The sequence below is a fragment of the Odontesthes bonariensis genome, chromosome 9 (assembly GCF_027942865.1).
Source record: "Odontesthes bonariensis isolate fOdoBon6 chromosome 9, fOdoBon6.hap1, whole genome shotgun sequence".
In the NCBI taxonomy this organism is placed as follows: Eukaryota; Metazoa; Chordata; class Actinopteri; order Atheriniformes; family Atherinopsidae; genus Odontesthes; species Odontesthes bonariensis.
The window spans coordinates 23052410-23076626 of record NC_134514.1 but is presented as its reverse complement, the minus strand read 5'-3'; the positions used below and the strand labels follow the sequence as shown (position 1 = coordinate 23076626).

The following is a 24217-nucleotide window of genomic DNA, read 5'->3' as shown; positions in this document are numbered from 1 at the left end:
GGCAATGTGAGTTCCCTTCGAAGTAAAGCGGCTACCTGGGCTCCTGTCAGCGCTGCACAAAGTTCCAAGCGTGGCATGGACTGTTGCTTCTTAGGAGCCACTCTGGAACGTGCAGTGAGGAATGACATCTCCACTGGTCCATATCGACCCTCAGAGCGCAGGTAAGCAACAGCGCCGTAGGCACGCTCGGAGGCGTCACAGAAGATGTGAACTGTTCTGGTGCAAGCCTCTCTGTCCATCTGAGGGCTCACATAGCAGCGTGGCAGGGATATCTGAGGCAGTCGCTGTGACTCTTCCTGCCACTCTGTCCACATCAGCATGGCATCTTCGGGCAGCGCTGGGTCATCCCAGTCCCTTGCTTTGCTCCACAGGCACTGGACTAAGACTTTGGCCCTTGTGGTGAAGGGAATGATGAATCACAGCGGGTCGTAGAGGCTAGCTAGCGCCCGATAGATGTTTCGCATGGTTGGTACTTCGTGGCCCAGCAGACGACATTTATAACCGAGGGTGTCAGAGTTGCAGTACCACCGTAGGCCCAGTGCTAGCTCCTGGGGATCAGTCTCGGTGGAGTTCAGCCACAGCTCATTGCTTTCTGACCTTAGGTCCTTGGGAAGGTGGCTGATGGTCTCAGGAGTGTTGCTTGTCACTGGCGCAGCTGAAATCCTCCCTCTGCCAGGAGGGACTGCAGTTTGTCCACCAATAACTTTGCTTCGTCCACAGTTTGCACGCTTCGAAGACAATTGTCCACGTAGAAACATCTTTCCACAGCTACACGGACATCTTCCTCAGGCTGGCTGTGGTCACTCACGTGTTTCAGCAGTGCAAATGTGGCGCAGCACGGACTACACGTAGTCCCAAATGGGAGAACCTGCCACTCGTATATGCCAAGGGGGGTGTCTTTGTGCAAGTCCCTCCACAGGAACCGGAGCAGTGCTTTGTCTTGGGGCAGTAACCTCACCTGGTGGAACATTCCCTTTATATCGGTACTAATAGCGATGGAATGCTCACGAAATCTCAGGAGCACACCGAGCAGGCTGGAAGTCAAGGTTGGGCCAGGGAGAATCAGGTCATTCAATTAGGCTCCATTATGTGCAAAGGAGCAATTGAACACAATACGGTTCTTCCCATTATGGGATACCATATGGTGAGGGATGAACCATGACTCACCATCACTGCTCAGCTCTTCTTCCTTGACTTTCACAATGTACCCTGCTCGTTCCAGCTTAACTATCTCCTCTCGGTAGGCAGTCGCCCGCTCTGGGTCCTTTGCCAAGCGACGCTCGGTATTGCGCAGTAGGGGTAGTACTGCCTCCTTATGAGCTTGCAGCTTGGGCATATTCTTGACTCTGAGCAACGGTGTGGCATAGCGCTGTGTCCCCTCCACCTCTACTCGCACAGTTTTCTGCTCCAGCAGGGCAATGGCCTCCTTATCCTGGCGTGACCGAGTCACAAGCTTTTCGCTCCTGTATGGTAGAACGTCTAATTGCCAAAGCCTTTCAACATTCTGGAACAGCTCAGTGGAGGGTGAAAAGGTGGACACGTGCAAACACTGGCTTGACTGGAGCTGCTGCTGAACTAACTTGGTTGGCCCCTGCAGTGTCCATCCAAGCTTGGTCTTCACTGCAGCTGGTCCACCAGGGGGACCTAGTCGCACAGGCTCGATCGGTGTGATCAGCTCGGGGTAGTCTGAACCAATCAGGATGACTGGGTGGACACGGTTAAGGTCTTCAATAGGCAGCCCTTTGAGGTGTTTGTACTTCTGCTGCAGCGCCTTCACAGGGTAAGTATGCTCTGCTAGGCCTAATGGCTCTGCTGTGAAGGCTCCACGTATCCGGAATTACTTGTTTGGTTGGTCGACAGGGGATATGGAGAATGATACAGAATGACCCTGTATGACTTTCACCTCTTGGCGCACTGTTCTCAGGGCTAGGCCTTCTGGTATGCCGTGCAGCTTCAGTGTTCGCGCAGCTGTAGCAAGTAGAATTGTGCGCTCAGAGCCATCGTCCAATATGGCATATGTCTCCATGCTTTGCTTTCCATTGCGCAGGATTACTTTGCTCACCTTTAGCATCACTGGACTGCCACCTGCCCGTCGATCGAGGTAGAACACATCACTTGGCTTACTGACTGCATTGGTGCTCTCATCAGAGGTTGGCCTGGCATTGACGTCATGCAGAATTTCCAGATGCCTCCCTTTACACTTCTTGCAGGTGGTCTTGAGGCGACACTGAGAGGCCTGGTGGGCACGCCCACATCGCCAGCACTTCTTGTTTGCCTTTATCCAGCTGCTCTTCTGTTCAGTGGCTAGCTGGCTGAAGTTGGAGCACTGACTCAGGTAATGCTGATCATTAGAACAGTAAGGGCAGTAGGCCTGTCTCTCACCTTGCCTGCTGCTGGGTGCCGGGGGTTTCTCACTCACAGCTGTGCTGACTTGCTGTTCTGCCCCATGGAGAATACTGGTGGCGCGGTTGGACTTTGGCTCCCTTCGCTTCTCTTTCTTGGAGTCGTCAGCAGCCCCTATCACGCTGAGTGTCTCGAACACAGTCTCCTGCATTTTCAGCTCAAAATCTAACCACTCAGCGAAATGGTGCAGGGTGGAGATGCGGATGTTTTTAGGGTACAGATAACGCTTAAACTGCGCTCTCAGGTCTTGTGGTAGCTTCAGCAGCAATCTTGTCAAGTGCAACCCACATTGCATCTCGACCTGACCACTGTCACCTAACTGGTCAAGCATCCCATGTAAAGCCCGGACGCGAAGTGCAAACCTCTTGAACGCACCAGTGTCATTAGCGCGGATATTGGCAGCATCCATCATTTCAGCGATATGGCGCAGGGCTAATTGGTGAGGCTGTCCACAGTGGTCAGTGAGGGATGCCATAGTGTCTGAATACGACGTCTTGGAGTTGGTATATGAATCTGCAATTAGCAAAGCTTCTTCAAATTTTAAATGATCCACCAATATTTGATATTTAAATCGCTCTGTTGCATTATCAGGCAATAGGTTATCCAACGCTGTCTTAAGCCTGTTGAACTCTCTGGGGTCAGGTTTCGTGAAATGGGGGATCTTAGGCTTCGGTCCACGGTACACCCGCTCTTGCTGGTAATCTCTGGGGTGCTGAGCTGGAACTGAAGGCATAGGCCGTCCTCTGTATGATGCCGCATTGCTGACTAAATCCCATTCAGAACCTGCGTCTGGTTCACAGTACTCTGGTGTGACAGGCTGTCGGTGCTGGGGTGGCAGTCCCATCCTCTGCATGTGCTTTGTGAGCTCATCTACTACATTACTGTAGTTCCTTGAGGGGCGAGTGGGCTGAGCAGGCCCAACAACTGGCAGTGGTGGCAGAGGGGGGAAGTATGGCTCCTCTTTCATAGCACCATATGGCCTAGCTGGAGGCTGCGATGGTGGTAATAGAGGCCCCTCTGTCTTCTCCTCTTTAAGTGCGCCATCTTGTGTACCCGAGTACCGCGCCCGTAAGGGTGGTGGAGGTGGCAATGTTAAACTTATATCTCTTAGTCCTAGGAATGGTTGAGGGGGAGCAGAGTAGTCCTCAGCAGGTGTGGGGTGGGGGGTGGGGGGGAAGGAAGCATGTCGTATGATTGAGGGTGAGCAGAGTGGTCTTCAGCAGGTGGGGGAGGAGGGGGAGGAAGCATGTCGTATAGTTGAGGGTAAGCGGAGTGGTCCACAGCAGGTGGAGGAGGGGGTGGCAGCGTTTCGGGTTCTGAAGCTCTGGTATTTATTTGTAGCTGCATCTGAGTGACTGTGTGATGTAGTTTCTGATTATCCTCTTGAAGCTGTCTAAGCGCATCCAATATTGCAGATGTAGCCTCTAGTGCTGCTGCAGCAGGGTAGGCTGGAGTGCTCTGGTACAGTGGTCTGAGTAGCCTAGGCCGGCTTGGGCTTCTTGAGGCGGCACCAGCATAATCAGACTACTGTGTGGGTAAGTAGAGAGCAAGAGGGTCCGTCTCGGCTGCCCTCTCCGCGCCTCTGGCTTGGGCTCCAGCTACTCGAAGGGATGGAAGAGGATACTGACCATAATCTGGATACTCAACATCATAGTCATTAAACCAAGCTGGTGGCCTCCTCTCACGCCTTGGCCTAACATCTGCTGGATGGCTGGATTGATCAGTGTACATCATGAACTAATTTCCACGGCAACTTCTCCTCCCGGGTTTCGGCACCATATGTTTTGATTGCTCCTAGTTAGTTAAATGTGTAGAAATCACCGTGGGGCATCTGATTAAAATGCAGACATGATGAACATATCCAGAGTATTTATTGTAGTTTGTGGAGTTCACAGTTGGGAGGTTATGGTCCTATGTTCTTCACATTTGTACTTGTTATTGTGATGATGGAGGTTGTAATTGTGGTTTCTATAAAGTAAACAAAATGCACAGTGCCCCTTAGAAACGTATGCATAGTGACTACAGCATTGAAGCTGCAGTCTGCAACTCTTTTTCAAGCATAATGCCTGGAACTGTCCGGGGATTCTGAAAGTAGTACATTAAATACCCCAATACAAAAAAAAAAGAGTTCTCTAGGTCCCCTATATGTCCCGCTAGGTCCCTCCAAAGCCAGACCGGACCGGTAAAAGGTAACCAATCAGGTTACGAGCTGGGCTCTGCTGCCTGTCAATCACCGATTGTGCACGCGCGATACAAGGTAGGCTCGTCCCCACGCTTATTTATCTAGACTATTGAACTTCATTACGGGCTAGTCTACTTACTGTGTCTTCCATGATCGCAAATGACAGGTGAGTTGATGAATGAGGAGTCGTGTAAGCGCATCTGGTGTGCACGTAGACGTGCACGAGTTCTCATGTGTTTTGAAGGGGCGGGACAGGAAGTTGAATAACTTTTTATTTTTCGGTTAAAAAATAAGCATTTCTTGCATTTTGCGACTACGGAGGTCACCGTTTTCAACTTCAAGCGTTCTGATAGATCATGTAAACTCTTAAAATGCCAAAAAGTAGGACTTTACGTATGACAACAACAAATCTTGCAGACTGCAGCTTTAATGGCTAATCATACACTAACACACATGGGAAATAGCTAACCAGACACTACTACCTGACATTACCAAATAGATACCTAAATCTACACATACACGTTATTATACTGACACGCTACACTGTAATAGTCAACAAACTACCAAATTAGAAACATCATCTCCGTTTCACACGGCAGGAATAGTTATCACTTCTAAGTTAACTTACACGCGGTTAGCGCGGTAATCGCATTACACGCTATAAACTAAACGTCGGCGAAATATAAAGACATTAATCATAACATTCTACAATCTAACATTAAACAGGTCACACACAAACGGGAAATGTCAAAGACTTACAGTTTCTGAACACACAACAACGCCCAACAGCATAAACAGTCCACGGAAGACAAGGGGTTCTTTTCTGACCTCTCCCTCTCCATCCACTGGCGTCTGTGCACGGAACCCTCAGACTCGCACTCCAATTAACTACACAAGTGTAACCATAAGGGTTGCACGCACAGAACGCATGGATGGCCAGCAGGAGACTACCTGATCATGTTCACAGTCCCTAGTCCTTCACAACAGTGGGGTTTAGTTAACCCTTTATGCACCAAGATTGTTTTTTGAAAATACTGGATTTTGACATTAATATTTCCAAAGCTGGTGGCTGAAAGGGGGTTAAAGATAGATGCCTACTGTACATTAGAAAAATGTTGCCCATGATCCATAGTTTATGTGGGGTATGAAATTATTGATCTAATTTGCATATTATGACGTCATCAGGTGGCAGCCATTTTGAATCTCATTATGTTCAGGAAATATTGGAATTGAGTGATTATGAACTTGTTTTTTTAAAACTTTTTTTTCTTTTTGTCTATTTATCATCATCTATAATGATCAGGGAACAGGAAAGCAACAATAAAACAGAATAATGTAGTAAAATATTACTATATCATCATTACCATATAGTAGGAAAACACATGCGAAAAGTTGCCTATATTTTTTCAGGAAATGGTGGATATTGACTTGATGTTTGAACTTATTTTCATTTTTCTGTCTTTTACCATAATTCATAAGGAGGAAACCAACAATAAAACAGGAGAAAGTGGTAAAATACTGTCATCATTAGGCTACCATAGAGTAGGAAAACACATGCAAGAAGTGGAAGACATTGAATTGATTTTTTTTTTTTTTTAACCTGTTCAACCTTATTCATAATGATCAGGAATGAGGAATACAATAATAAAACAAGTGGTAAAATGTCAGGATCATTGCGCTGGCGGATAGGCGCGCCGCGGCACCGGGGGCTGGATGGAGAGAGCGCATGCTAAAGATACCAGACCCACTTCTCCCACCCCTGATTCCTCGACCAACACCTCTTCGGACACTGTGACCGCGTTCCCCACTACCACCCACTCCATTGAGGTTGGATAACGGCACCGAATGAGTTGGAGTGTGTGTGTGTGCTTGGAGAACAGCCTCGCTTCGCATGCCGGCACCATTGCCTTCGGAAGTTTCACGGTGGGAAGCATGAGCGCTCGTCCGATCCTCCTCCTCACGAGGTAAAAACTCTCCTTCGGAGTCGGAATCGGCAAATAGCATGCTCAATACTTCCGCACGGTTCAACTTCTTACAAGCCATGGTGTTAAAAACTCACTAATAGTTCGCTGACAATAAAAATTCGACTCGCACGTCTCTACAGAAAAGCTCTGAATAACTGCTTCCGTGTCTGAGCTAGCGCGGCTTTTTTGCACTGCCTTATAAAAACACTGTGAACTACAAAATGACCACAAAATGACGTGAGCTTGGTCTTGTTTGAAAGGGTAACATGTTTGCCAACTAGTGGTAGGAGGACTGAACACCTTAAAGCCCGTTTATTTTATCTGCAGATTGTTTTGTTTATGGTGACGTCATGTTGCAATTCTGCGACTTTGGCGGTTAGAGGGTTAAATGTTGGTTTCAAATTAAAACTACAACATAGACATTATGTTTCCATGTAATTGTACCATTACAGAAAATTACATTTTGATGAGATTTTCACTGTAAGTGCAGTGCTATTTCAAAGTATACCTTCTGAAAGAGTCAGTTCATCAAGTCCTGACTTAAATCCCAGCAGAAGGCCCCCATGGATCTGTCTTCTTGATCCACAGCTAACTGATGCCTTTTTCTGCACCTCCTGTAATGGATCTTAGCCCTCCACTTTCTAGGTCTAGCAATCTTTAACAAGTCCCAGCAGCCCATCTCGAGTTACTCACAGTACACACGCACAGTGTAACATGTAGTCACACAAGAAATTATGTGTGATGCGTTTTTGTGTGAGTTATAATTTGTCTACAGTTCCACATTTATCAGTTCAACTGTGAATTGCTTAATCTGATATTGGTTTTGAAAAGGCTGAACGGCATTGCTGTTGCTTCAGTATATTGTGTTCCCATGTGTTCTTCTGCATTACAAAAACCTAAATTAAAAATAAAACGTTTTGAAAACAATAACTTCTTAGGTACAATTAAATGTCATGGTATTTACCCATAGACAGAAGGGTGAAAAAGAACAGCGGTTCACTGTCACAAATTCTAAAGAAGAGCAAAAAAAGATCTGCATCTGCAAGAATGCATAATTGTGTATTGTAAAGACGAAGATGCACAGTGGAACGTGTCAAGCTGTAAAGGACTAGATAATGTGCAATGCTTGAAAAAATAAACAAAAATAACCTTTATGTTCATAATAATATCTTGGGGGAACAGACAGCCCATAGGTCCTGTCATCGTCACACCCTGTAACCAGGGTTCCCTGTGTTAAGCATATTTTGTTATTTAGGCAAAGCCAAGTTATACAGCGCATCCAATGAGGTATATATGACGTAGTGACGTCAGCGCCACCACCATGTATATTATGTTGAATAAACGGCTGACTCAGCAGTGAGCGTGAGTGTGTTCAGCCAAAGAGAGAAGGTCTCCGTGTATTCTTACCAGCAAGTAGCTAGCCGGTTAAGTTCTTCACTGTGTGTGTCTAGTAAAACGCAAGTGCTGCTGCGTAGCCAAGAGATGGCTAATATCCCCACAGGTTATGGGCCCAGTCACTTAGGCCACAGGTGGAGCAGACTTTTATTCGACGGCGAAGAGAGAAATGATGAACTTTGGGAAATAAGGTTCCTCGCTCACATGGAGCTCCGGAGTCTCAGGGAGACCATCGCGGAGACGCCTGATATCGACGAGGGGGATGAAGGAGCTCTCGCCGAAGATGAGGCAAAGAATGGTGAGGCCTATGCGGAACTTGTGCAAGTTTTGGACAACAAAAGTTTATCGTTGGTGATGAGAGAAGCGGAACGAGACGGAAGAAAGGCATTGGCGATTCTGCGAAAGCATTACGTTGGCAAGGACAAGCCACGTGTCGTGAGTCTTTATTGTGAACTGTCCTCACTCTGCAAAGCTAGCGATGAGACAATTACCGAGTACATAATTCGAGCAGAGACTATTTTCATGGCATTAAAGAGAGCAGACGAACAAATCAGTGATGGACTTATGATTGCAATGGTAGTGAAAGGGCTACCCGAGTCCTACAAACCGTTCGTTGTGCACGTTACACAGACAGATGAAGTCGTGACGTTTGGCGAGTTTAAAAGTAAACTGCGCAGCTATGAAAGCACAGAAAAATATGGAAGAGGAGAAGTGACCGAGGACAACGTGATGAGAACAAGCGGGGCAACGAGAGCGCGCGGGAGAGGCCGAGGGAAGAAGGTGGACTTGGCTGACATGGAATGCTACGTGTGCGGGAAAAGAGGTCACATGGCCCGGGCATGCCCCAACGACGTGCAACAGAGGAGAGATGATCGAGCATGGGACACACCACAGCGAGGAAAAGGGCGCGGTCGTGGACGAGGCCGAGGTCGTGACCAACTCAAGAAAGCTGATGAACAGACAGATACACAGTCGTCATTTTTCTTTAGGGTGAGTGACTGTCAAGTGCAAGGAGAAAACAAGAAAGGGCTCATGGTTGACTGCGGAGCCACATCGCACATGATCAACGACCCCACCAAGTTCAAAACGGTGGACAAGAGCTTCAGACCCGAGGGCCACGTGATCGAGCTGGCCGACGGAAGCAAGGTGAGCGGAATGGCGAAGATGAGGGGAGACGCCGAGGTCTACTTGCTGGACAGCGAGGGACGACGAGTGAGAACGAGACTCAAGCAGGCGCTCTACATCCCATCGTTCCCACAGAACATATTTTCTGTCAAGGCAGCAACAGGCAACGGCGCCGAGGTCCGATTCAAAGACGGCGATGACTGGCTGGTCAACAGGGACGGTACAAAATTCAAAATGGATGTGTATGGTAGGCTGTATTACCTTAGCACAGTTGAGAATGAAAATATGGATGAAGTGTATGGTTGTCATGATATGAAAATGTGGCACAAAATCTTAGGCCATTGTAACTTTGATGACATTGCAAAGTTAGAGAATGTGGTTGAAGGGATGTCTATTAAGGGCAAAAATGATAAGTCAAACCAAAACTGTGAAATATGCACGCAGGGCAAATTCACACAAAGCAGAAACAGACAGGCAGATGCAAAAGCTACATCCATACTTGAGCTAGTGCACACAGACTTGTGCGGCCCCATAGAACCAACAGGTAAAGATGGGTACAAGTATGCAATAGCGTTTACTGATGATTACAGTGGGATGATTTTTCCCTATTTTCTGAAGGCGAAAAGCTATGCAGCGCAAGCTACAGAAAAATTCAAAGCAGATGTAGCTCCCTATGGGAAGATTAAGTGTATAAGGTCTGACAACGGTACAGAGTTTACCGGGCAGGAGTTCCAGTCCTTACTTAGGAGTAATGGGATAAAGCACGAGACAAGTGCACCCTACTCGCCCCATCAGAATGGAACGACCGAAAGGGGATGGAGAACATTATTTGAGATGGCGCGATGCATGCTGTTAGAGAGTAACCTCCCAAAGCATTTGTGGACATATGCAGTGCAAACAGCAGCTCAGATTCGCAACAGGTGTTACAGTAAGCGTCTAGAGCAGACACCTTACTGTGTTTTCACAGGGAAAACACCCAACCTGTCTAATATGAAGGTATTCGGATCAGAATGTTACACGTATAAGCAGGACAAAAAGAAGCTGGATGCTAGGTGTGACAAAGGGATTTTTGTCGGCTACGATAAATATAGCCCAGCTTACAACATCTACTATCCGGAAACAGGAAAAGTCCTAAAACATAGGCTAGTGAAATCGATCACTAAAGGCAGCACCGATAGCCAGACACAGACCAGTTATGACATGGAAGAAGACACAGAGAGCTATGGAGATGCGACACCAAAGGTAGTGAGGCAGGGTCAGGGACAGTCTGAAGAGACGGAAGAGCCTAGTGTGGAGGCTGAGGCAGGTCCAACCCAGGTAGATGGTACAGAGAAAGAGCAGGTAGAACAGAGATATCCTGTGAGGGAGAGAAAGGCCCCTGAATACCTGAAAGAGTACCAGTGCAAAGCAGATTGTGATGAAACAGAAAATGTGGATTATTTCTACAGAGTGACCTATGGTGTGCCTAAAACGTTTAATGAGGCAATTAATTCACAAAAATCAAAATTGTGGGGTGATGCGATGAAAGATGAGATGCAATCCTTAACTGAGAATGAAACGTTCACTCTGACACCACTGCCACGGGGCAAACAAGCAGTGGGAGGTCGCTGGGTATATGCAGTGAAAGAAGGCCCAGATGGATCTGAGACTTGTAAAGCCAGATATGTGGCAAAGGGGTACGGTCAGGTGGAAGGGATTGACTACAAAGAGACTTTTTCACCCACTGCTAATATGACCTCTGTCCGAGCTTTGATGCAGGTAGCTGTGAAGGAGGATCTTATCCTTCACCAAATGGATGTAAAGACTGCTTACTTGCATGCTCCCATGGACTGTGAGGTATATATGGAGCAACCGGAAGGTTTTGAGGTTAAGTCAAAAACAGGTGAACATCTTGTGTGTAAACTCAACAAATCATTGTATGGGTTAAAACAGTCCGGTCGCAACTGGAATATGTTACTGCATGATCACCTTACAGGGAATGGTTTTGTGCAAAATGATGCTGACCACTGTGTCTACACCAGGGAATCTGGGAACGAGGAAGTCACACTGTTAGTGTGGGTTGATGATTTAATCATAGCAGCGAGCAACAACACCATACTGAAAGATGTGAAAGAAATGCTGAAGAGAAGGTTTAAGATGAAGGATATGGGTCCTCTTAGACACTTCCTAGGTATCGATTTTAACTACAGTGATGGAGAAATCAAAATGACACAAAAGAGGCACATTGAGGAAATGTTAGCCAGATTCGGAATGTCTGAATGCAAACCGAGATCCACCCCATCTGAGCAGAAATTACATTTTGACAGTGGAGGTGATGTAATTGATCCAACAGGTTACAGAGAGATAGTGGGTAGCTTAATATACATTATGACATGTACCAGACCCGACTTGAGTTGGATAGTTAGTAAACTATCACAACACCTGGCAGAACCAAAGCAACAGAATTGGACAGCTGCAAAACACTTACTGAGGTATTTAAAGGGTACTATGGATCAGGAATTACACTACAGGAAATGTGAGAAAAGCTTACAGCTTGAAGGACACAGTGACGCTGATTGGGCAAATGACAAAAATGACAGGAGAAGCACCACTGGATATTGTTTCAGCTTAACTGAGACTGGTGCAGTAATCTCATGGAAGAGCAGGAAGCAGTCAACAGTGGCGCTATCTAGCTGTGAAGCAGAGTACAAGGCTCTAGCAGCAGCTACTCAGGAGAGCATGTACCTTGTTCAACTACTGAAAGGAATGGATGGGAGTAATCAGCATTTACCAGTCAAACTCTTTGAGGACAACCAGGGGGCGATAGCGTTATCCAAGAACCCAGTATGCAGACAGAGAAGCAAGCATGTGGATATAAAATATCATTTTGTATGGTCTGCACACACAGAGGGGAAAATTAATGTTGTTTACTGTCCTACTGCAGACATGGTAGCTGATGTACTTACCAAACCAGTGTCAAAGGTCAAATTTGAGAAATTCATGGGTTATTTGTTTGGAGAGTAATGATAGCTGGCAGAAGAAATGAAGTAAAGAATGTATTTTTCTTTTATTTAGGTTTTCAGAACTGTCAGTATGTGAAATGGTTTTGTTTTACGAGTTATACTGTAACTGAGCACAGTACAAATTAGTTTTGTAATTTTGTTTTTGGTTTCCACTATACAGTAGAGAGAGCTGTAAACATGTCTTTGAGTGGGAGTGTTAAGCATATTTTGTTATTTAGGCAAAGCCAAGTTATACAGCGCATCCAATGAGGTATATATGACGTAGTAACGTCAGCGCCACCACCATGTATATTATGTTGAATAAACGGCTGACTCAGCAGTGAGCGTGAGTGTGTTCAGCCAAAGAGAGAAGGTCTCCGTGTATTTTTACCAGCAAGTAGCTAGTCGGTTAAGTTCTTCACTGTGTGTGTCTAGTAAAACGCAAGTGCTGCTGCGTAGCCAAGAGATGGCTAATATCCCCACACCCTGGTCTCGGAAACCAGCTGTTGCTGATGGTGACAATGAGGCAGCATGCATGAAGTTAACTAGTACAAGGTATCTATGTGACAAAGTCAGGTTTTGTTCACGTCATGTGGACAGCTGAATATATGTGGATTGTTCCGAGGAAGAGGAAGAAATGGCAGCTGGAGGCACTATGGGAAGAAGCCAACAGTACAATGCTCTCTGCAATGTCTTACTAGATCAAGTGCGGAGCACTCAAACATCAAGTAGTTGTTATGTTGACAGACTTACCATCTATTGAAAGACTCTTAAAAGAAACAAAACCCCAGCATGACAATGGTATAAAATTGTTCAGGAACGCTTTGAGGAACATCATAAAGATTTGATGGTATTACCTTGGAGTTTAAAGTAGCCGAATGTAGGGACCTCCACAAAATTTGGGAAACCATTTGCAATGTTGTAGCTTGCAAAGTTGTACTATGCATACAGTAAGTTTCATCTGTAGCATACAGTATAGTATTATTGTACAGTTTAGTTATTATCACTCTAAGTGTCACTTAAAATGAGAAAAAAAAATAAAGGAACAAGATATATGCATGTTTAAGTTTTGTTTTTTTCATGAACTCATTTTATCCAGCAGTCTCAAACCAGTCAATATCAAATCAAATCAAACTTTAATTATAAAGCACTTTTCACACATTAAAATGTAGCACAAAGTGCTATACATGTTTAAAAGCAGCCCCCATCCCCACCCCAGCACATACACACAAACAGACATAAAAAAAAAAAAATAAAATAAAAAAATCTCCTTTTATGGTGGAATTCTCTTGACAGTGTGCAGAGCATTCTCTATCTCCCATGGGAGCAAGTTGACCTTTTTCCACTTCCCCAGAGACCCAGTAATCTTGGATCAGTTTGTTTTTTAGCCAGCAAAAAAGTCAAGAAAAGGTTTGGAATTTTTAGTTACACTTCATGGGTGACAGTTTTATGAAGAAGACCCAATACAACACTGGATACTCAAGCTAAAAATATGAGGCTGTTCCATCACTAAAAGGGCACAAATCTGATCCACAAGCATTGCGTGAAACAGTTTCATGTGCCTATTTTTTGTTAGCATTAGACATATGAATGCACCTTAGTTCAAACATCATGGTCACACTGACAGGAAAAGGCAGCTAAAGAAACTAAACACACAGCCAGGAAGTTTTTAGGTCATCACTGTGCCTGCAAAAGAGGAGAGGGAGTGATGTCATCTCAACCTGTTGAGACGATGTATCCCAGCATTGTACCCCAGTGTGGTCATCATGGGCACAGGCAGAGCATGGCTCCTCGCTGTGCTGCGCTCCAACGCCTGCCACAGGTCTGTGCACAGTTCGAGGATTGCCCTCTAAAACGCCTGATGAGCCAGATGTCATCATGTGCCAGCAAATCCTCTCTGTCTCTGAACACACGTGCTCTTTGAATTGCACCATTTGCAATGTCTTCTAATACTGCTAAAGCAGCCATTGTTTTTAATAGTATGCACCACTTTGGGCATGCTTTTATATCCACTCGTGTAATTGCAGACACATGGGTGTGTTAATTGTTCATGTGTCTCAAAGTGCACATCACGCAGTCTGAGGACTAATTGTTTTCACATTTATTTATTATAACAGTTTTCCAACATCACCTCTACGTGTCGCCAAAGAATCAACAGCTGTAGAAATGTGCGTATGCCACAGTCATCTACTCTTGATACATCTAAAAGAGTGTATGCCACGTTTTTGTGCGTACGCACCCTTTGTACATGAGGTCCCCACAGATTATGTCCTGTGAGAAGGGGGGCTAGGGATGTCTACTCAGAATGACTGTTGCCATCAGAGTGGAGTTTAAAAGATTTGGGTGCTTAAACAGCACTGAATGCTGTTTAAACCTGGGGGGTATTCCACGAAAGTAGCTAAAGAAAGCCAGGCTATAGCCGGAAAGCGTCGCTTGAACTAGCGCCATCTCCCAATTAAGCCTCAAGTCGTTCCACGAAGACATTTTAGCTGCATCTCGGTGAGGCTAATCCAAGCGAGGCTTACATAGCCTGGCTAAGTGCGAGTGCACGAGGAACGTAAGAAGCCCTGACGAGTGGATGGTGGAAAAACGGAGATCTGTGTGAAAAGGAGAGCAAGACAAGAGCTGTTATTTTTTCGGCAGCTGAACAAATAATGCTGATGGAGCTGTAGGAGGATTTTAAAAGTGTCATCACCAGAAATGGTAATACAGCTGCGATCAAAAAAGCGAAGAAACGGCATGGCAAACAGCTGCAGAAAGACTAAAGTGATGAAAGTTTCATACCATTGTCAATTGTTAGACATTTATATTACTGTCCTCATGTATTTATGCTCTCCTCTTTGTGTTATAATTTGTTTACATAAAGCATGCTGAATTGTCTCTGTATGAGATGTACAGCTCAAATATACTGACCCTGCTCACTTTATTAATAACCCAATAATCGACACGCATCATCATACTTTGTGACTATATTATCCTGTGTGTGTGACCCACATATTAATTTTTCACTGTTACATCTCAACTGGAGCAATCTTAACAGCCAAAAGCGTACCTGGCAGCAGGTGAAGGTAAAGTACAGGAAAATATTTCTGAGTGGTAAGTAGCCTTTGAAGAAATGTGTTTGTCCAATAAAGAGAGCACAAGAAACTGCAAATAAAAAAGATCAAGCTAGAGATTATGAAACTGGAGAGGGATGTTAGTATAAATTCAGATAAAGGAGAATTTCGTGTTGTGAACTGTATTTAATTCTGTTTTCTCTCCACAGCTTGAGAAACATGTAATAATAATTAAACAATTCAACACAACTTGAACTTAAACTTGTCATTATTGTACGGTTCATGCAACGTGTTAGAAATGTGTTTTTTACATTTATATTCACAGTGGGGTGCCATGACCTAAACGTGTGGAAAGTTATAAATCATCTCTGTCCATTCAGCCTTCTTACACTTGCTCTGACTTAAACTGCTACTGTGTCAATGCTAAATTATGAAAAGAAGTTCTAACTCAAAGGTCACAACAATAAGGATCAAAGGAAATATGTGTCCCTGTATAGGTCCCTCACTGTGTCAGGAGAAACTGAGTCCTTTCAGGCACTAGAACCTCCAGGGACTCAACGAAGAAAAGACTTGAGCCTGAAAATGTATAAAATATGAAGTATACTATTAATTTAAGATGGCTCTGTCAGAAGTCAGCCATGGTGCCTGAGAACTTTAAGCATTGAACCTGTATTTAATTTGGCCAAAGGTCATTTCTATCCGTGCCCTTGTTGTAGCATGTGCATGGTGGAATGCCCTCTCCGCCCTTGTTCCTGGATCAGGATATGGCGTGAGGAGGTACGGCCAGCATGCATAGCCTCTGTCCCCAAGCAGGACACCATTGAACTCTCCTGCAGAATAAGAGAAATGTTGGATGGATATACATGTGTTAAGCAGTGTTGTTTTCGTCAACGATGACGATGACGAAATCATTTCGTTGACGCCACTTCTTTTCATGATGATAACGAGACGGTGACGAGATAAACATAGCTCTCTGATGAAGAAAACATGACGAGACGTGTGTGAGTTTTCGTTGACGAGACGATAATGGACGAAAATGTTAGTGGGTGATCTGTCAGACGTTTAAAATGCATGACATTTCTGCTTATTGTGTGTGTCAATTAAAACCTAAAAAGTATCTGCTGAGGCACCTTAAGGCTCGCCACAGGGATATTTTTTCGAAGGTAAGTTACAAATGCTGTTAACATAATCGATAAATTTCATAGTAAGCTAATACATTAGTACGTTTTCCACATACTCCTGGCGCAAATGGGCTGCTAACTTCAGGCTAAAGTTAGCTTTTGTTACGCTAACGTCAATTCATTATGTGTGTGTTACTTTAGCAGCATGTTTAGCCATGTTTACATTCAGTGACGGTGTGGTTATCTCTTTGTGTGTACGTTCTGTCAGCACGTAACTTGATATGTTAAACAGGTCGAGTTACTGTTATACGTAGAGTCTGCTGGCTTTAGCCTAAAAGCCACAAGTGAGATTGTGCAGCCCTAACCAGGACCTGTGCGTTTAGTACGCTTACAGTAAAGTTGGGACACACGCACAGTACAGAATGAAAAATTAGAAAGATTTAGTACAGGGTCAGTTAATAAGCTATGTATTTTTGTTCTGCTTGTTTAACACGGTAGACTATACTTATTTTTTCTTTTTTTTTTTGACTGAAACTAGACTAGAACCTTTTTGACTTTTCGTCGACTAAAACTAGACTAAAACCCTTTTGAGTTTTCGTCGACTAAAACTGGACTAAAACTCACATATAGAAGTGACTAAAATGTGACTAAAACTAATAAGCATTTTAGTCCAAAAGACTAAGGCTACGGCTACACGAAAACGAAACGAGGTTTTTTTTGAAAACGTGTTCGAAAATTCTTGCGACCACACGGAAACGCGCTGCTGTCCAGACGAAAACGATGAAACGATGCAGTACACACGCCACTGTGTCACGCCACGCTGTGAGACAATAGAGAAGTGTTAAAATTGGCTCCCAGCGTCAACGCGTGACTGACGCAAAAACGTTTTAGCTGTAACAATGGAAACGAAACGAGGCCGTTTTCAAACTTTCCCACTCTGGAACCCGTTCTCAAAAACTATCGTTTTGGGGTAGTGGGAACGCCGGCTCCGTGTGGCCGCGACAGCCAAACGATAAGAAAAAGTATCGTTTACAGTGAAAAACGTTTTCGTGTAGCCGCAGCCTAAGACTAAGACTAAATCTAAGATGGTTGTCAAAAACAACACTGGTGTGAAGACTTGGCAATTTGATGCAATATGTGCCTTATATGGCTATCTATAATAAAGTATGGCGAGCACTTTAAATTCCTTAAGATGACCTCTACACCTGACCTCTCATTAGATTACCAAAATTCTGCCTATGCTACACCTTACTTCAAAAGTACACTCCTTCAGGTAAGTAAAATTCTTGCGCCTTGTGCAAATCTCTGTGCCAGTGAGGATGCTCGGAAGATCCAAGAATCAAGAACTGATAAGAATGCTAAAATTAAAGCAGATCCAGCACTGAAAAAAGGGACACTATGTTCTCTTGTATTAGGGTAGTTTGAAGAAATAGTGTTCGCATGCACACTACATAACGTACATAGTGTCAGTATGGGGAAGCCAAGAGCGTCGCGTAACATCAGTTTGAATTTTAAGAGTAACAGACCCTCCTTGGACTTAAATAGAATGCTTTTAAGAGGATTTATGCTAGAACTAGCGAAGCATTTTCCAGCTTCCACCATTATGTTATTTGCTGAGTACTTGGTACAGTGCTCTTGAAGCCCTAAGAACTGAGTTCAAAAGATTTGGATGCTTAAACAGCACTGAATGCTGCAAGTGGTTTAAGTGCAAAGAATATTTGCAAGGTTCTTCAAAAGTCATGTGTTCTGGAAAGGACTCTACACATGTGCTTTTGTTGCTGATGTTTGTGGAGTCTTGACCAGTATGGGGATTGAACCCATGACCTTGGCATTATTAGCACCACGCTCTGACCAGCTGAGCTAACCGACCTATTTTTGGGGTGCCCTAACAGCAAATTTGTTCATGAATTGAAACCAGTGGACAGCCCGTGAAAGCTTTCACTTCAAATTCTATGACCTACTGTTACAGTCTCTATAAGAATGCTAAAATTAAAGCAGATCCAGCACTGAAAAAAGGGACACTATGCTCTCTTGTATTAGGGTAGTTTGAAGAACTAGATCTCGCATGCACACTACATAGTGTACATAGTGTCAGTATGGGGAAGCCAAGAGCGTCGCGTAACATCAGTTTGAATTTTAAGAGTAACAGACCCTCCTTGGACTTAAATAGAATGCTCTTAAGAGGATTTGTGCTAGAACTAGCAAAGCATTTTCCAGCTTCCACGATTATGTTATTTGCTGAGTACTTGGTACAGTGCTCTTGAAGCCCTTATTTCTATGCAGCAATGACAGCATCCAGCTCAACCACGAAGGGACTCGAACCCTCAATCTTCTGATACGAAGTCAGACGCCTTATCCATTAGACCACGTGGTCTCAAGTGTGTGCAAACTGATTGTCATCTCATCAACTGGGACAACACTGGTGTTGCACAACCGTCTCAATTGACATGCATGCTCAGCATAATGTGAAAGTAGCAGAAAGTGCCTCTGGATTTGCAGAATGGGCTGGTATCCCCCAAAAGGTGTGTTCATGCTAAACGGGTATCTCGCTTTTCAGTCTCCCTGGGGAAGTTTGTGACAAGGTGCTGGAGTGAAGTGTCAGGCAGAAAGTAGAGTCTCAGACTCAGGAAGAATATTTTGGCTTTGGCGCTAGTGGTGGATCACTGAAACAGCTCCTTAATTTTGCTAAGAAACACAAGGGTGCTTGTGTCTTGGCCAATATGTTGATTGAACCCATAACCTTGGCATTATTAGCACCACGCTCTGACCAGCTGAGCTAACCTGCCTATTTTTGGGGTGCCCTAACAGCAAATTTGTCCCAGAATTGAAGCCAGTGAACGGCCCGCGAAAGCTTTCACTTCAAATTCTATGACCTACTGTTACAGTCTCTATAAGAATGCTAAAATTAAAGCAGATCCAGCACTGAAAAAAGGGACACTATGTTCTCTTGTGTTAGGGCAGTTTGAAGAACTAGAGCTCGCATGGACACTACATAGTGTACATAGTGTCAGTATGGGAAGCCAAGAACGTCGCGTAACATCAGTTTGAATTTGGATTTTAAGAGTAACAGACCCTCCTTGGACTTAAATAGCATGCTTTTAAGAGGATTTCTGCTAGAACTAGCGAAGCATTTTCAATCTTTCCCCATGATGTTATTTGCTGAGTACTTGGTACAGTGCTCTAAACAGCACTGAATGCTGCAAGTGGTTTAAGTGCAAAGAATATTTGCAAGGTTCTTCAAAAGGCATGTGTTCTGGAAAGGACTCTACACATCTGATTTTGTTGCTGATATTTGTGGAGTCTTGGCCAGTATGGGGATTGAACCCATGACCTTGGCGTTATTAGCACCACGCTCTGACCAGCTGAGCTAACCAGCCTATTTTTGGGGTGCCCTAACAGCAAATTTGTTCATGAATTGAAACCAGTGGACGGCCCGCGAAAGCTTTTACTTCAAATTCTATGACCTACTGTTACAGTCTCTATAAGAATGCTAAAATTAAAGCAGATCCAGCACTGAAAAAAGGGACACTATGTTCTCTTGTATTAGGGTAGTTTGAAGAACTAAAGCTCGCATGGACACTACATAGTGTACATAGTGTCAGTATGGGGAAGCCAAGAGCATCGCGTAACATCAGTTTGATTTTGGATTTTAAGAGTAACAGACCCTCCTTGGACTTAAATAGCATGCTTTTAAGAGGATTTCTGCTAGAACTAGCGAAGCATTTTCCAGCTTCCACCATGATGTCATTTGCTGAGTACTTGGTACAGTGCTCTTGAAGCCCTTATTTCTATGCAGCAATGACAGCATCCAGCTCATCAGCACAACCCCAAAGCGACTTGAACCCTCAATCTTCTGAGCCTAAGTCAGATGCCTTATCCATTAGGCCACGTGGTCTCAAGCGTATGCAAACTGATTGTCATCTCATCGTAACTGGGACAACACTGGTGTTGCACAACCGTCTCAATTGATATGCCTGGGCAAAATAATGTGAAAGTAGCAGAAAGTGCCTCTGGATTTGCAGATCGGGCTATTATCCCCTAAAAGGTGTGTTCATGCTAAAGGGGTAACTCGCTTTTCAGTCTCCCTGGGGAAGTTTGTGACAGGGTGCTGGAGTGAAGTGTCAGGCGGAAAGTAGAGTCTCAGGCTCAGGAAGAATAGTTTGGTTTTGGCCCTAGTGGTGGATCACTGAAACAGCTCCTTACGTTTGCTAAGAAACACAAGGGTGCTTGTGAGTTTGCCAAACCAGTCTAAATGTGTTTTATAGACTTGGAGAAGTCTTACAACCATATCCCTTGTGATGTCCTGTGGTAGCTTAGGAACCGGTCCAGGACAAGCAGCAGAAAATATATTGATGCATGAATGACTGTTGCCATCAGAGCTGAGTTCAAAAGATTTGGATGCTTAGACAGCACTGAATGCTGAAAGTGGTTTAAGTGCAAAGAATATTTGCAAGGTTCTTCAAAAGTCATGTGTTCTGGAAAGGACTCTACACGTGTGATTTTGTTACTGATGTTTGTGGAGTTTTGGCCAGTATGGGGATTGAACCCATGACCTTGGTGTTATTAGCACCACGCTCTAACCAGCTGAGCTAACCTGCCTATTTTTGGGGTGCCCTAACAGCAAATTTGTCCCAGAATTGAAGCCAGTGGACGGCCCGCGAAAGCTTTCACTTTAAATTCTATGACCTACTGTTACAGTCTCTATAAGAATGCTAAAATTAAAGCAGATCCAGCACTGAAAAAAGGGACACTATGTTCTCTTGTATTAGGGTAGTTTGAAGAACTAGAGCTCGCATGGACACTACATAGTGTACATAGTGTCAGTATGGGGAAGCCAAGAGCATCGCGTAACATCAGTTTGAATTTGGATTTTAAGAGTAACAGACCCTCCTTGGACTTAAATAGAATGCTTTTAAGAGGATTCCTGCTAGAACTAGTGAAGCATTTTCCAGCTTCCACCATGATGTCATTTCCTGAGTACTTGGTACAGTGCTCTTGAAGCCCTTATTTCTATGCAGCAATGACAGCATCTAGCTCATCAGCACAACCACAAAGGGACTTGAACCCTCAATCTTCTGAGCTGAAGTCTGACACCTTATCCATTAGGCCACGTGGTCTCAAGCGTATGCAAACTGATTGTCATCTCGTTGTAACTGGGACAACACTGGTGTTCCACAACCGTCTCAATTGACATGCCTGCACAACATAATGTGAAAGTAGCAGAAAGTGCCTCTGGATTTGCAGATCGGGCTGGTATCCCCTAAAAGGTGTGTTCATGCTAAAGGGGTAACTCGCTTTTCAGTCTCCCTGGGGAAGTTTGTGACAGGGTGCTGGAGTGAAGTGTCAGGCGGAAAGTAGAGTCTCAGACTCAGGAAGAATAGTTTGGTTTTGGCCCTAGTGGTGGATCACTGAAACAGCTCCTTACATTTGCTAAGAAACACAAGTGTGCTTGTGAGTTTGCCAAACCAGTCTAAATGTGTTTTATAGACTTGGAGAAGTCTTACAACCATATCCCTTGTGATGTCCTGTGTTAGCTTGGGAACCGGTCCAGGAGAAGCAGCAGAAAATATATTGATGCATGAATGACTGTTTCCATCAGAGCTGAGTTTAAAAGATTTGGATGCTTAAACAGCACTGAATGCTGCAAGTGGTGAAAGAATATTTGCAAGGTTCTTCAAAAGTCATGTGTTCTGGAAAGGACTCTACACATCTAGCCTGATTAACATAGACTTTCAAATCTCTTCGAGATTCTGGTCTGACCAAGACCATAACGAATACGATTCGAAATGGCCTGGTCAACCCGCCTCCCTCGGGTTGCTACTGGTTGTGGCCAGAAAAGGCTGTGCCTAAGCTTAAGCCAATCACACCACTCTTTCCTCTGACGTATGATTTAGCTACCAGCGGGGCTAACTGGTAGATTAAACTCTTACCAAAGCCAGTAGGGAGCAAGGCGAAAACGTCTTTCCTGTCAAGAAATGATTCAAGGGCTGTTCTTTGCTCGATTTTTAACGAGAATCTCCCGTCGAACACTTTCATTACAGCATCTACAGCAGTGTCAAAAGCTTGACGCTGCTCCATGTTGATATTGAATGAAGCGCTTCCGTGTACAATCCATGGGTTGAGTGGCAGTTCAACCACGTCACTACCTTGAACACGCCTCTACCCTGGGCCGTTGGCGCTGCTCAAAGTTGATTGCTTTCCGAAAAAGTGGGTGGAGTTCCCATTTTTTCGGGAACTCGAATCCACCTGAATAAGCAGTTTGCCTGAGTAAGTGTAGCAGAGCCAAAGGTGTTGCGTCTCTGTGAGGGTGGAGCCTGGGTACTACACATCTGATTTTATTGCTGATGTTTGTGGAGTCTTTGCCAGTATGGGGATTGAACCCATGACCTTGGCATTAGTAGCACCATTCTCTGACCAGCTGAGCTAACTGGCCTGTTTTTGGGGTGCCTTAACAGCAAATGTGTTCTAGAATTGAAGCCAGTGGACGGCCCGCGAAAGCTTTCACTTCAAATTCTATGACCTACTGTTACAGTCTCTATAAGAATGCTAACATTAAAGCAGATCCAGCACTGAAAAAAGGGACACTTTGTTCTCTTGTATTAGCGGAGTTTGAAGAAATAGTGTTCGCATGCACACTACATAGTGTACATAGTGGCAGTATGGGGAAGCCAAGAGCGTTGCGTAACATCAGTTTGATTTTGGATTTTAAGAGTAACAGACCCTCCTTGGACGGCCCACAAAAGCTTTCACTTTAAATTCTACAACTTACTGTCAAAGTCTCCATAAGAATGCTGTCATTAAAGCAGATCCAGAGGGAGCTGGCCAACTGATCGACATTGTGCTAGTTGACCATGGGCTGAGCCATGCCAGGCATGTGGGATGGAATTATCCTCATCTCAGCCGGGTTTATCAAATTCCCACACAATTCAGTGGAAGAGGCCAACGTTAAAGCACAATTTGCAGCGAGAGCCGGTTTTCCTAATGTCATCAGAGCTGTTGACTGCATACACATTGCTATAAAAGCCATTACATGATGAATCTGTATATGTCAACAGGAAACATTTCCATTAGATTAATGTACAGATCATACGTAATGCGTAAATGCACTTAACCAACATTGTGGCAAGGTGGCCTGGTCCAACGCACGATTCATACATTCTGAGTAAGAGTATTGTTGGGAACAGACTTCAAGCTGGTACTGTACACTATGGGTGACTTCTTGGTGAGGTTTAACTTGGTTTAACTTTATTCGTGTAAATGTCCTAACATTATTCCCTGTGACGTGCACTGCACATGTGCGCCCCCAATACTTGTCGGTAAAGTTAGTGTCTTCCTGTTTTTTTGCTGGTTGAACTACAGCTTAAGATATTTCTAACAAGCCCCTGATTGACTCTGATTGTGCAAAGTACTCATCTTAATAATCCTTTGCATAAGGTGTGAAATGTCCTAATCAGGCTCACCTTTTCTGCGGCGCACATCTGCACTAGGTTACTGTATGAACATGTTTGTTGTGAATTACACAAATACATAGGAAATTCTTTTTTCTTCCCATCATTCTTTTTTTTTCTTTATTTTCTGATTGGGGAATCAGGGGGGAATCGCAGGTGCTGGGCTTATTTAAATATGATTTGCATATTTAAGTGGGGGCGTGGACAGAGAGGGGTCCAACATGTGCGCTCAATTCCATGTTGAATGGGATGTACTAAGAAAATGTGCTTGGATTCATGCATGCGCACAGATTCATACATTTGGATATTTTTCTGGATTTGAAGGTACGCCATGTTTCAGTCGGAAATCCATGCAAGTCTTTGTACATGAGGCCCCTGGTGTTCTGGTTTCATTCCACACTCCGAAATCCTACGTTTTAAGGTAATTGATTGTTCTCAATTCACTGCGTGTTTTATTTGGCAGCTCGTTCATGCTCAAACTATTTTCTTAGCCACCTCACAGCCGTGGATAAACTTCCGCTCAGCAGTTGAATCTGACTTGC

At 44.4% G+C, this 24217-nt stretch overlaps 4 non-coding genes across 4 annotated transcripts; all 4 read right to left on the bottom strand.

The window, feature by feature from the left end:
- Positions 1-18023: 18023 nt before the first annotated feature.
- trnai-aau (transfer RNA isoleucine (anticodon AAU)) lies at positions 18024-18097 on the bottom strand. The gene has a single exon. It is a non-coding gene; the product is annotated as a tRNA-Ile (tRNA).
- A 1433-nt stretch (positions 18098-19530) lies between these two features.
- On the bottom strand, positions 19531-19604 carry trnai-aau (transfer RNA isoleucine (anticodon AAU)). Its single transcript has one exon. It is a non-coding gene; the product is annotated as a tRNA-Ile (tRNA).
- Positions 19605-20752: 1148 nt separating this feature from the next.
- Positions 20753-20826, bottom strand: trnai-aau (transfer RNA isoleucine (anticodon AAU)). Its single transcript has one exon. It is a non-coding gene; the product is annotated as a tRNA-Ile (tRNA).
- A 1760-nt stretch (positions 20827-22586) lies between these two features.
- On the bottom strand, positions 22587-22660 carry trnas-acu (transfer RNA serine (anticodon ACU)). Its single transcript has one exon. It is a non-coding gene; the product is annotated as a tRNA-Ser (tRNA).
- Positions 22661-24217: the final 1557 nt, after the last annotated feature.